Raw genomic sequence first — 14,330 nt, 5'->3', positions numbered from 1 at the left:
TAGCCATCTGCCATCCTGAGCTGGCATCCTGGGAGGTGTGCTGCCTGCCAGGGCTGTATCCGAGACATTATGAAAGGATTGCTGAGCATCCATCCCTCTACTACCCAATGTTGCTCATCCATGTAGGCACTAATGATCCTGCAGGGTGTGCCCCTGAGCAGGTCAGAAGTGACTACAGGGCTCTGGGAGTGAAGTAGTTGTGTTGAAGGTGATGCTCTCATCAGTCCTTCCAGTCAAAGGTAGGGGGCCCGGCAAAGAGAGGGAGACATCCCGGAGATGAATGCATAGTTGTGTGGATGGAATCGCCAGGAGGGCCTTGTCTTGCTCAACCATAGGATGCTGTTCCAAGAAGGACAGCTGAGCAGAGATGGGGTTCACCTATGGATGAAGGGGAAGGAAGTATCTTTGGACACAGACTAGCTAACGTATTGAGGCGGGCTTTAAACTAGGTTTGATAGGGGGAGGAGACAAAAGCCCACAGATAAGTCCAAAACATGGAGAGCTGGTTGAAGGGTTGGAATCTGAGAGGAGCAGCAGTTCCCACCTTACAAAATCTTCTCACTCTAGCAGCACTCAAGCCTACCCCACCCAATAAGTGCACACATGCTCACCTTTTTTGATTAACAACCCACAAAATGGATTAAAATAACTCTGTGACTCTCACAGTCCTTTGCTGCTGCAATTTCTTTTGATATTTTATAGGTTGTGGACCATAAAAGATTGACACAATTTCTGGCCTTGATAGTATTCTGGGATGATCTGCTAGGACTGCACCTCTTTCTGTCTGTTCATGGACTCAGCTAGACTCCTCCCTTCTTTACCTTTTTAAATGAGAGGACAAAAAGCTCACTCCCGATCTTTACTAGCTTGGGGGGGGGGCACTTGTTGGGTTTCTTTGTCCTTGAATTTTATCTGAGGTTCATGGCAATATTGTAAGAAATCATTCCCAGGGTAGTTTGTAACATCTGGTTCTTGCCTTGGTCCTGGATGGAAATTAGAAGTCAACAAAGAACCAGCTCTAAAAATGAATGAAGGTTTTCTTTATAGGAGGAGATTCTTATTTTATTCAAACTGATATTCTGTTTAGACTGAAAACTGCAAGACTGGATCCTTGCCTTCTCAGTCATCTATAAGGCAGTACAGTGGAATAATATGATATGAGGGTATTTTGTTAATTTAATCTTAGATGGCTGGGTGTGCCCATTTTGCATATTCTGCATATCCTACACGTGTGTAAATGCAGGAGCAGATCTGTTTCAAAGCATGTGGTCAGCTTGGTGACAAAATGAGCCCTATAATTAAAATCTAAAATATTTCTGGATATAATGCCGTAAACTTTATTGCTTTTACAGCAGAGAAATAATATACTTCAATTGTGATTAGGATAACAGTATTTAAGAATCTGAAAGCAAATTAGAAAAATAACAGCTGCTTTTATTAAGAGCTAATTTAAAATGAGTTTAATGGGAGCTACATGATCAAACTGTAGGATCTTCTGGCTTATGTAAGAACTCCACATGCCCTGTACTCCTTTAGTAAATTAAAACACTCAACCAATTAAGCACAGGAGAAAAACATTACATTACAAGACCAAACTCTTACTATCTGATCATGTCCTGAAAGTCTGCTTTCATTTAGGAGCTTCGGCGAGGTGATTAAACATTTCATGGTTATCTCAATATCCCACATCAGTAAGGGCAACAGAAAGCAAATGGTATATCCTGTGCTCTCTGCAGTTTCAGAAAGGAAATGGTGTGGAACAGTTGTTAAGAAAGAGAGCTGGTGCTTATGCTGAGGAACTACAGTAAAGAAAATTAGATCTTAGCAGGAAGGACATGTTCATGGTGTAATCATCCCCAGGGTTCTAAACTGAGGAACTAGTGCTGCATAAATAGCTTTGGTCTCTCCTCCACCTTCTTCTGCTCCCTCTTCAAACAAGACATTTTGAACTTCCTACATCAAATCTGGTCAGCAGATGATTACTGGAAGATGAGCTTAATATTGGCCTTGCCTTAGTTACCTGTTCTGCTTAGTCCATACTCCCTGCTCAGAAACATTTCCTCCACTGGCATAATGCCATTGTCTCTCTATGTCTGAGCCCTGCTGCTTTGTGTCTTGTATGAAAGGTGAAATGTGGCAGTAGAGGGAGGATGGAACATGTTGGGAGAGCAGGATGGGAATGAGGGTAGAGTTAGTTTGAAATCTCCGTAGTCAAGTATCTTGCCAGGAACCCCACAAGTTCCTATGATTATCCCAACAAAAACTCTCTGAAATGGGCCAATCTGCAAGGTATTAATCACCTAGGGGCAAGTTCCCTGCCAGTATAAATGGGGGGGAAACTCCACTGACATGTGGGGAATGGCACTCCTTTAGAAAATCAGAGAATCTGCCCCCTAAGGATTCACCAGTTTCCTAAGGGTAAACAATTTATATCTGGATTAGGTTTATCCAAGAGACAGTGTTGCTCCCAAACTGCAGTGTTTTGATTATGATTTATGATACTGTTAAGAGAAAATTCTGTAAAACATGAATTTAAAAAATAATTTTAAAAAATTCTATTGTGAAAAACAGTAATATAATCTGTTAGCATGAAAAATGACTCTATTGAATTAAAGTTGGCAGAGCAGTGATCAGTACAATGCAGTCCTTGATCTAAAGTAGATACTGCTAATCAGGTGACCTTCAATGACTTTTGATTAACACTGCTATATAGTTTTTTATTATCAGGCAGGGAAAAGTATAGAATAAGCAAGATCAGTTGTAGCAAGCAAAGCTGAGGGACTGGTGCTCTAATTAAGGATGCTTATTAGAGATCCCAAAACAGAGCACTGCTAAAAATTTAACATAGTAGATAAATTTTGGTAACATTGAAGATGTTGCTAATTTTGCACAAAGGCCAGAAAAAGGATGTGCTTTACCCAGTATTTCCTCCAAGGAACCAAAGTTTGTCTTTTTGAATTTACCATCTCTCTGGGCCAGATTATGATCTCTGTTAAATGATGTAATTCTGGAGTATCTCCATTGACTTCAGTTACTCTGGGTTTATTCTTGTATAAAAAGACCAGAATATAGCGAATCTACAGTATCTTTTATGGGTTGGAAAGGCTTTTTAGGAGTTTTATTTTACTGGTATGATCATTAGCTGTAGAGTGTCATTCCTTGGTCAAAAATCAAGTCTGCAACTGGGAAGTAGGGTTATTGAATTATCTAGGGGATTTAAGAGACTAAGAAGGTCTTCCTGTCAGACTCATCTTTCACTTAATTAAAATGTTTAAAAGATTTTAACATAGAAAACCAGCTTATAGGCCATGCTATGGCTGCATTGTGTTGCTCCCCAGTAGTGCAAATTAGCCGTAAAGCCGGAAGATCCTTCCCCCTTAGGACTCCTTCACAGGGGAATCCTCAGCTGATGCAGAGGCATCATGTGGAAGCTATCCAGTTCAGGGGGTGTTTTCTGGAGAAAATGGGTACTACTGGGATGTCCCTACTCTTCATTGTGGTCAGCCAGATGTAAATCAGAGTGGCATGCTTTAACTTGCACCAGGGACTGGATCATCACCCTGCTAGCCCTAATTGTGGGTGAGTATCATGATGATTTAAAATGCAGTCTGGCACGACTAGAGGATCTGTCCCAAAATTTCCTTTAATTTCTTTCTTCCTTAATATCTTATTACCCTGAAAAATAACTTGCAGTATACAGAAATCTCATCAGTTCTCATAGTCTTTATTCACAAAGAATTAGACAGTTGAGATTCACTAGTCTCAGGAAACCCACAACAGCAATATCAGAAGTCAGGAGTATTTGCAGAGCTCTGTAGGAAGGTTTGTAAAGGACCTGCTTGGCCTTACTCAGTAATACCAATATTTCAGTTTCATAAAGACTGCATTTTACATTCACATTTCCTATGCACCAAATCTATGCTTCTAATAGCAAACCATTTTGGTGCTGCCTGAAGCTTTCAAATCCACATTTTAAGGTACAATTACTTTAAATGAGTTTGGTACATTTTTTGTGTATTCAATGGTGGACTGTTTGCAATGATGTATTAAGCTAAGCCTATATTATTCTAAAACTTAGTCATACAATCTTGCTGCAGCTCTTAACAAAACAAAAAATACATTCAGATGGCCTTTTGCATTAATTTTCCTTAAGTAGGCAACAACCCATTTCTATTGGTCACTGTATTACATTTTTTTTTAACACTTAGGGCCAGATTTACAAAGGTATTTGGGTGTCTAAAGATGCGAACAGATGCCTAGTGCGAGTCACAGAAGCCCCTAAATGAGTTAGGTGAATGGGCAGTTCTGAAAATCCTATCTGCATCTTTAGGTGTCTAAATGCCTTTGTAAATCTGTCCCTATCCCCGTTGAAACTGAAAGTTTTAGGCTGATTTATATTCTTATCCATTGCAGGGGAAAAGAGCACAGTTAATGCAACCTCTCTATAGGTTGTCATGTGTGCTTTAGTGACAATCAATGCCTGTAGGTCTCTGTCAGAAGAAAAGCTATAGAAATCATGCACATGAATATCCAGACGAACATAGTATACATATGTCCAAATAGCACATGCTGTCAAACAGCATGAAAAAGTTCAGATAGTTCACAAAAATCTACTCATGATTGGAATCAGTGGATTTTAGAAGAGAAAAGTCTGTACTGAGAGGTTTATGAAAGCAAGGTGGAAATTCTTGTCAAAATACTACTACAAAAATGTAGCACACTCACAATGGCACTTTCCTGCTTCAGCAAAATACAGATGTAGCTGGAAACAAGACAGCTATAGGTTGTGAGAAAACAGAAGGGGCATAGGAGCAGAAATATGTGTAACAGGGTGGCTTGCCCTGTGGGCTGGAGAGCCTGGGCCTAGCCTACCCTGATTACAGGCTTACAGGATGGGCTCCACTGAAAGGAATCAGGTGATTTCTGTAGGAAGAGACTGCAGCTGTGCCTTCAGAGACAGCAGGGAGCAAGAAGGCTTCTCAGTTAGCAAGGGAAAAAATTCAAAGTGGGCAAGAAAGCTGCAAGCAAGAGAGTGAGGAAGAAAAGCCATTCAGGGCGGGAGGCCTGAGAGAGATCCTGACTACCCAGGGAAATGACTGGGAGACTCAGTGGGGAACTTGAGAAGGTAGGTAGGAAGTGGCCCAAGACAAACTGCAGCACAGGTAAAGGAACATATCTAGCTCTTCAATACAGGGGGTGGGACTAGGTTCCTCTACTGGCCCTTAGGAAGGGGGAGTACAAGTCCCTTGTAAGGGTTGTTGAGCCTAGCAAGGGAGCAGCAGGCTGAGCTGAAGACTGGCTGAGGAAGTGGCACAGAGTGGGCAAAAGGTTTGGAAGACAGTGACCCAGTCAGAGTAACCACCAAAAGACTAAGTAGAAGGTGTTAGCCCAGTAAGAGAGCTGTTGAGGGCAGCCATGCCTATCCACAAGGGGTTGCCTAGTGATGAGTGAATTTAGTTACGATCTAGGGGAGAGAGGCTATTTCTGACTGCCACAATCGGGGCCGAGGTACTGCAGTGGATTATTGAGTTCTGCTGCTGGATTTTGTAACACAGAGGAACATACTGGCACTGAAGTTACTCAGAGCCATAGTCATCACCACTACATTTGGACTGTCAGAAAGGAGAAACTGGCTCTGTTTGTATAGCAGAATAAGAATCAGCAGAGTTAGAGAAGGTATCAGACAGTAGTTTTAACACTCTTTTCAAAGTCATCTGAGACTATGCCTAGGACAAAAGAGCGGAGAGAAAAAGTGTGCCAAGGAATTTAAGAGAGTCCTGAGGATCTCAATAAGGAGTTGTGAAAAATACACACTTGTTTCACTTCACAAAAGATTTCCACAAAAGTTTGTCGTTACAGGATGAAATGCCTGCATTTCTGTATGATGGTTTGAGAATTAAGTGAGCATCCTCTGTTTGGAATCCCTTGGTGGTGTGTGTGCATCCCAATGGTTAGCTCATAGACTTTTGCGTGTGTGCTCGCGCTCTCTCTCTCTTTCTCCCAATAAAAAAAAATGGCACAGGGCAAAGAAAATGCTGATAATTTTAGGTTTGCTCATAATTTTAATAAAGTTTTTCTCAACCACAAAGCCTTTCAGTAGCATTCTCAGCCATCTACAGCCATTTGTTTGGTTTCATTTATTTTTCAGTTTCATATACTACTTCTCTGATGTCATCACTAAAATACTAAGTTATAATTAAAGTAAAATTGAAAAATTGTATCAAAGACAGAGCTTCCCACTTTAACTCCCACATCCATGTGCATAACAGAAATGCTTTCAGAAATTATTCTTCCTGATCTTGAGCCTACTGCCATTGTTAAAAATTGGCTTTAGAAGGCTGCTGAAAGAATGAAATCTAAATAAGCCTTTTATCTTTCTTCCATTTTTATGGTGCATTGTCTCAAGTATATACCATACAATACAAGATTGAGGAAAATTTGAAGTCAAGAATAAAACAGCCTAAATGTAACAGGATGCTTTTCTCCATGAAAACATGGTTCAGTGGTGTCAAAGATCAAGCTGTTCGATTCCAACTGTATGATGAGTTACGCACCATCATTTCTTTCACTCTAGAACTGGCAGAATACTCGTTTCAAAATCTGTTAATAGAGGCCAGTTGTAGGCTGGGAAGGCTTCCATTAGCAAGTTGGTTGGCTTGACACAGCCTTTAAATCAGAATGTTTGTCACAAACAAACTGGCCAAACTCTGAAGTTCTTAATTGTGAAAAAAATTATTTATTTCAATGAGAGTTTGCATAAGAAAGGACTGAGTAGGTACATGGGAAAGATTTCAAGATTTTGCCCAGTGCCATATTGAATACTCAGCGTGATGGCAATTTGACTTGCTTAGCTTTTGTGCACACACTTGCAGTGTAATTTTTTTGAAGCAGCTTCTCAAGCTCTGATAAAACTATATGCAAAGTTAAACAGAGATCTCGTGGTATCTGCAACTCTCAAGTCATTCTGCTACTTAAAATACTGCAGTCAGAAATTGGTTTGCAATGAGTTTTGTGGTGTTGGGTAATATCCATATTTGGTGGCAATTTTTAATGATAACCCCAATCATTCAAAAATCATAAGTCAGGTCTCAAATCATAAAAATATTTTAAAAACATATTCTATTTTGGGGGCTTTATTTGCTTTTTGGTTTTTGAGCCATTAGTACGGAGCAAGGCCATGTTTTCAAGCTTTTCTCTGCAACCATGAGGAGTAGGACACTTTTTCTTTTTTAATTCAGAAAAAGCAAAGGGGGAAAAAAAGACTGCTGACTCGCCTATAACTGACATGTTTCAGAGTAACAGCCGTGTTAGTCTGTATTCGCAAAAAGAAAAGGAGGACTTGTGGCACCTTAGAGACTAACCAATTTATTTGAGCATGAGCTTTCGTGAGCTACAGCTCACTTCATCGGATGCATACTGTGGAAATTGCAGAAGACATTATATACACGGACACCATGAAACAATACCTCCTCCCACCCCACTCTCCTGCTGGTAATAGCTTATCTAAAGTGATCATCAAGCTGGGCCATTTCCAGCACCTGGATTTGTGCTGGAAATGGCCCAACTTGATGATCACTTTAGATAAGCTATTACCAGCAGGAGAGTGGGATGGGAGGAGGTATTGTTTCATGGTGTCTGTGTATATAATGTCTTCTGCAATTTCCACAGTATGCATCCGATGAAGCGAGCTGTAGCTCACGAAAGCTCATGCTCAAATAAATTGGTTAGTCTCTAAGGTGCCACAAGTCCTCCTTTTCTTATAACTGACATGACTCTAAACACATACTGTGAAACTCATGGTAAAATCATGAGAGCTGACAATAGTGAACTCCAGTTTTAATAAGGTTCCAAGGGACACCTGAAACTTTCATAAAACGGATGTTTTGGATAACGGGTATTTGGGTTCTATATTAATTTTGAAAATGAGGGACAGAAATGAATTCCAGATAACTAAGTTCTGGCTAATTAGACTTTGGAACACTAAAGGTTACCTGCTTCACTGAAATGAACTCTGGTCTTTCTAACCTGACACATATTTTTCTCACTCTATTTTACTTGATCATATTGCAGATGTAAAAGTCAATTAATACTTACTGAAATGAAATGTAGTTGTTGTCCTATATGCGGAAACAGGAACAATGAGTTCAGAGAGAGATGTATTCTAGTGGTGTAGATACAGGCCTAGGCACCAAGAAGTCCTATGTTCTAATCCAACATATGAGTCAATGTGCAATTTTTGGGTATTTTAAACTGAGGGACTGATTTTCAGAGGTTCTGAGCACCAGTATCTCCAATGCATGTCCCTGGGATTTAAGGGTGGACAAAATTTCTGATAATCAGGACCTACATCTCAAATTGGATTTCCAAAAATAGTGCATATTTTTGAAAATGTTGGCCTAACCTCTGCTTTAGTTTTCCTATGTTATAATATGGAAAGTGCCATATACTGTCCTTGCTAAATACAGCAGAACCTCAGAGTTACGAACACCACAGGAATGGAGGTTGTCCATAATTCTGAACAAAATGTTATGGTGGTCCGTTCAAAAGTTTACAACTGAACATTAACTTAATACAGCTTTGAAACTTTATTATGCAGAAGAAAAATGCTGCTTTCGCTTTCTTTTTTAGTAGTTTACATATAACACAGTACTGTACTGTAATTGTTTTTTTTTTTTTTTGTCTTTGCTGCTGCCTGATTGTGTACTTCAGGTTCCAAATGAGGTGTGTGGTTGACTGTTAAATATGTAACTCTGGTGCTCATAACTCTGAGGTTCTACTGTAGTCCTTGCAAAACAAGACTAGAGAACATTTCATTTTCACATGGTCAAAACCAAACAGCTGATGCGCTGATAGCATTGGTTGAAAATGCACATATACTCTTACTGGTCCAGAGTCCCAATTATATCATCAGGTAAGTTACAGATTAGCCAGTGGAATGCTACATCCCCCAACTAAGGCTTCTGCCTAAAAAGTTATGGCAGGTTATACCACAGAGCTAAAGTTGATTTAAAGCAGTCTGCTTTTTGACTAAGTAGACTTTCTAAACCAGCAGTTTGGCCACACTGGCTGCTATTGCTTTATATTGCTTAGGATACCCTCCAAATTTAGCTCAAAGGGAATTTGGAGCAAGGAATTTGATAACATAGTCTCATGCCATTGGATAACAGCATACAACTGTTTCCTGCTGAGATCAAGATTTTAGATCTTTTGCAGGTCAGCCTACAATGAGTTAAATTTTAGTTTGGCTCCTCCTTAAAAAACATCCAGCAGTGCTTTAGAATTTGAACACCTCATCATCAACTATTGTGAAGCATCTAAACTCAACTGAAGTCCATGGAACTGTGTTGGTTTACACCAGCTAAGGATCTGGCCGTGAATCCTTTAAAAGCACTAGGGATAGTGCCACTCCTTTTGTACCTGCTTCTAGTTTGTGTATGTTTGTTGGTGAAATCCCCTGCCTGATGAGTTGGTGAGCCGCAAACACAGGTTGAATTTTTTGGGTCATTTTACCCAGTTAGACATATTGGCAATGGCATGGGACAAAAAATAACAGATGGATGCATCCAGTTTAGTTGTGTCAAAGATATGGCTGCATCATGTGTCAGCTAGAGATAATCTAATGCTAATGTTCCCATCTCACAAATATTCCTGTAACTCATTTCTGCTAAATATATGCTAGTGTCAATACTAAGCCATTGTGCAAGAACTATAATATCTTTTAGAGTGGTAGTGACTCATGTACAATATCTATCTGCAATTTCCAGTTACTATCAATCTCCTAACTAAATTGTCTCTCTCTCTCTCTCTCTCTCTCTCTCAGATTATATATATCATCTATCTATATAATATATATGGAGAAAAGAAATTACCCCAAATTTCTGATGATGATGATCCTTACCTTTTTATATAGTGCTTTCTGTCTCCAAGCCAGTCTAAAAATACAAATTAATGTTCATGTTACCCTTCAAAGTTAAGTTTTACCATCCCCATTTTACAAATGAAGTAAAGAGATTACGTAACTTGCCTAATGCTATAAAACGAATCAGCAAGAGCTCCCTGTACTGTGTTCAGACTGCACCTCAATTACCCTTTTGGGTGCTTCTGCATTTATAACCATTGTCAATGTGATATTGGGTTCTGTGTTGTGTAACTAATGGTGATATTGGGGGGGATTTAGGATATTGGGGGGATTTAGGATTCAGGATACAACTCCAACTAACTGTGTTTACCTACTGTCAGGTGCTACTTAGAACTTCACTAGCGAATTCATTTATTTGTGAAAAATGTGCCCAAATGATGGTCTCTCTAAATGTGCTTTATCCAAATCACTCTCAAATCAGTCACTTAGTTCTTCGGTAATTGTTTAAAAAAAAGTCACTCTGCATACACTTATGTTACTATGCCAAAACTGTGTAAGCAATAGTTTGCTCTATAGGAACCTGGCCCAAGTCCCACTGAACGAAGTGGGGAGTGTCCACTAACATTAATGGGCTTTGGATGAGGCCTTAAAAGTGCAACTTCTCTGGGTGCAACTTTATTCTTTGGAGTTTCTCTCTTCCTCTCCCCTTCCTTCCACTTTTTTTGGCATCTCGCTAATAAGAAACAAACAAAAAAAGCTTTTGCTATATTGATCTAAATCAAAGCCCAAATAATGCAATTACTTCTAGCCACAACTACAGGGTGACTTTTATAAAAGATAAAAGGCAAAAATGATGTTTGCTATACAAATTTTCCAGTGTTTGCAGCAAGTATGGGCTATCAGTATGACACACAAGTTACAACGGCCAACAAACAAGAGATCACTTTATTAACTCCTAACATTTCAACAGGGTTCTGGAATGCTTAAATTGAAGACCCAAATTGAAGTCAAAGGACATCATTCTAACTAATGCAAGGCACTACAGAGGCCACATTTGGATAAATATATGTAGTGTTCTTGTTACCATATAATATGATATAAAATGCAGAAAATATTGAAGAGCATATTCAGGATTATATAGGAATTCAAATATTGTATTCTAATATGATAGACAAATTACAGTAGTTAACCATTCTTTGGAAAAGTGAAGATTTAGAGCCTTATTTTGCCATTGCAGGTGAATCACACATGTAAGACTTTTGAAATTAGTCCGTATTCTGCACAAAATAAACGTGCATACACTTGAAGGATGTGACTTGCTATGCATCCCATCAAAGTACTTAGAGTATAAGTAAAAGTGGTTAACTAGGGAAATGAGCAGGTTGAATTTATTGTAATTAGATGAATTTCATATTTGTGAAAGTGAGAAGCAGTGCATTCTCAACAGGTAGGCATGGTACAGAAACACACAGTCTAAGCTTGCTGACAGAGTTCTTAGTACATCTCAATCCTGAGCTTGAAAACTGCTATTCCAGATTTTGTTCTCTTCTAAGAGACTTCTGACCATACTGAATGAATTAAGTAGTAGTTTGTGATGTGAATAACATTTTAAAAAATCTAAATTCTGCAGACTAACACTTTGGTATAATGCCTTTGTCAGGGCATTAACTCTGTTGTTCCAAGTGTTCTGTAGGTGACTGGTGAGATGGAAGGGGAACTGAGAGATTAAAGTTATCTGGGACATATGAGAAAGGGGACCAAAAAAATCAAATATATTAGCCAGTTATGAAAATGGAGAAAAAGGAAAGTGAGATACAATATTAAGGGGAGGGGAATGTCAAATAGAATAGATTTTCTGATTTAGAAGAACTAAAAGAATAGCAAGTTTAAAATGTCCATACATTCTCTTCTTCTAGTGTAACCTTAGGGCATTGAAAGTGAAGTTAGATAATCTGGGTTTGAGTCTCAGCTTTGTTGCAATCTGTGCTCAAATCATTGAACCTCTCTATGCCTCAGTTTTCCCATTTGCAGATTGGATATGATACTTTTGTAACTCACAGGGATGCTGTGAGACTAATACTAATTCATCAATGTTCGTAAAGCACTTTATGGAAGACGTTATTGATGTGCAAGATATGATTATCTTGGTTCTCAGTTAATTGCACGTGAGGGCAAGTGTATTAAAATTCTGATTCCTGCATCTCTACCCTAGAGTGCCATCCTTCCCCTAACACCTAAAGCCTCCCTCTACCTTTTCACTATAGGAATGACCTGAAACCTGTCTCCTCTTCCCAATCCCCACTTGCCGCTATGACCAGTTTTCTTCTTCTCCTCTCAGTTTTGGCACATTACTGATTCTTTCCCACTTTAGGGACATGTACTCCCAGATGAGCCATCTTTCCTCTGCCAGTTCCCAGCCAAAACAAACATCAGTGTGAGTTAAACAAACAAGAAAAGCTGGAACAGTTGGTTTGATCCCTAAAGTAAGAAAAATAGCAAAGTACATTTACTTTTCATTTTACAACCACAAAGCTGAATGCATGGTTTTGCACTTAACTAGATATATTTGTTGATTAAAAACTGTGTTACTTCAGCTTCAAGAAAATGACTGCCATTTATCATCAACAGCACAGTTAGTAGTCAATGATTTGCAATCCAAATGTACTCATTTTTAGAACCTGTGATTGATAGAGTGTATCAACTGGTTGCATAGTTTGCAAAGAGGGGAAACAAGTTCTTATCAGACTTCAAGGGCTCCTTTTTTCAGTGCCTGTAAACAACTTTTGTACATTTATTTGGAGCATTAGGCATATTTCCAAAAGTAAACTTTTTAATGACAATTAATGACTGTTGCTGTTGGAAGAGGTGGCCAGAAAGCTTTCAGTAAATCACAGTAACATCCTTAAGAGCTCCCTAACTATTTGGGGGAATTTTTCGGAATTAATAGATGCTGAGCTATAACACGAGCACCAGAAATCCTTCTAAAAATGAAGCATCTGAAGTAAAGTAACATTCTTAACCTGAACTTCATTTTGTTTCTTAAAGAATACACACAGCACAAAACAAACCCCTACCCTTCAAATTTACAGCATCCCGAGAGTAGAGATTTCACTGTTAAGAGCATCCTGGGAGAAGCAATAAGTAAAGGCAACTTTCACACAGCTATTTACTGGAGCTCTTGGGAAAAGTTAAACAAAATATGCTTTAATAAATAAAACAGAGTTAATTAAAATCCACTTGAAAAGCTAGCATAGGGGAAAAGTCAAAGGAAAATTACCTATTACCATGTGGTTAGTGGAAACATAATTCTGTTTGGAATGAGACAGTATCTCATTGAGGGATTGAGTCTGCCATCCTTTCTCATGTCGGATAGTATCTTTTTTTAGCAAGTGATCCCATTAAAATTATTGGAACTATCTGACAGCATGAGTGAGGGGAGCAAAATATTGCCTGCAGTATGCATCTTGAAGCATCAAGCTGGTAAATCCCTTAAAAATTATGGGGGGTGGTATTGTATAATTATAGGTAGAGAACATTTTAATATTTTTATTCAAGTACTAAGTGTGGTACTATTGAAGAAACATTAATGAAGAGTTGTCTACTATAATTTAAAGTGAAAAATGTATTTTCTAAATCTAGTTTCAACCGGGACAGTCATGCAGAGAACCAAAATAAATCTAGTACTCTGGGGCTGGATGTCTCAGAGGGTAAATAATAGGATATAGAAAAGACCACCTCTTCTTGCCGGTAGAAATCTAGCACTGGTCACTAGTGATTGAAAGTAATTACCATCTGGTTGCTGTATGGTGGCCTCTGACAAATAAGTTTGGTCTGAATCCGTTTTGTAGTAGATACTTGACATCATCACAAAAATTACCATAGCAATTGACAGTAGTTAGTACTTTTGTGGCCAGTCTGTGGCACACTGGCAAGATGATGTGGGGAAACCACCACCTACCTGATCTCTGGATATACAAAGATCTTCAGATTCCAAGGCTCTGAATCTGGCACCTTTCACCTGCACTAATATCACATCAGAGAAAAAAATCTGACCCCATATTTTGCATTGTAGACAAGATCTCTCCTATACTGCTTACTACTATAATGTATATTGCTCAATTGAGAGGAAGGGTTGTAGGTCATGTATCCTCTCCCCTGCCCTATTGACTTAATGGTTCTGGTTTCTGAACACCTTGCCCATGGATGACATGTGAATAATATTGCCTGAATGCATTTTTTACCAGCACTGACATCTGCAATTTGACATGTAAAATTTGGATTCAACCACCATTTTGAGTTCATATCTATTCATAACTTGGTTAATATATAATGCAATATCAAAGTTGTGAAACAGTGTGAAGACTTTTTAAAATCATACTTGCTGAGCTTTGTAGAGCACTTTGAGACCTACTGATGGGGTGAAAGAAACTCCGAAGACTTACTGGTTTGGGGGCCGGCTCGGGCCCCTCGA

General features: G+C 38.9%; 2 protein-coding genes across 7 annotated transcripts in view; one reads left to right on the top strand and one right to left on the bottom strand.

Moving 5' to 3' along the window:
• CTNNA3 (catenin alpha 3) overlaps window positions 1-14,330 on the top strand; it is an 896,431-nt gene that overhangs the window by 327,523 nt on the left and 554,578 nt on the right. The window lies entirely within an intron of this gene.
• LRRTM3 (leucine rich repeat transmembrane neuronal 3) overlaps window positions 1-14,330 on the bottom strand; it is a 120,684-nt gene that overhangs the window by 66,098 nt on the left and 40,256 nt on the right. The window lies entirely within an intron of this gene.

This window comes from Natator depressus, chromosome 7, assembly GCF_965152275.1.
Source record: "Natator depressus isolate rNatDep1 chromosome 7, rNatDep2.hap1, whole genome shotgun sequence".
Lineage (NCBI taxonomy): Eukaryota > Metazoa > Chordata > Testudines > Cheloniidae > Natator > Natator depressus.
This window is presented reverse-complemented; position numbering and strand designations above follow the sequence as displayed.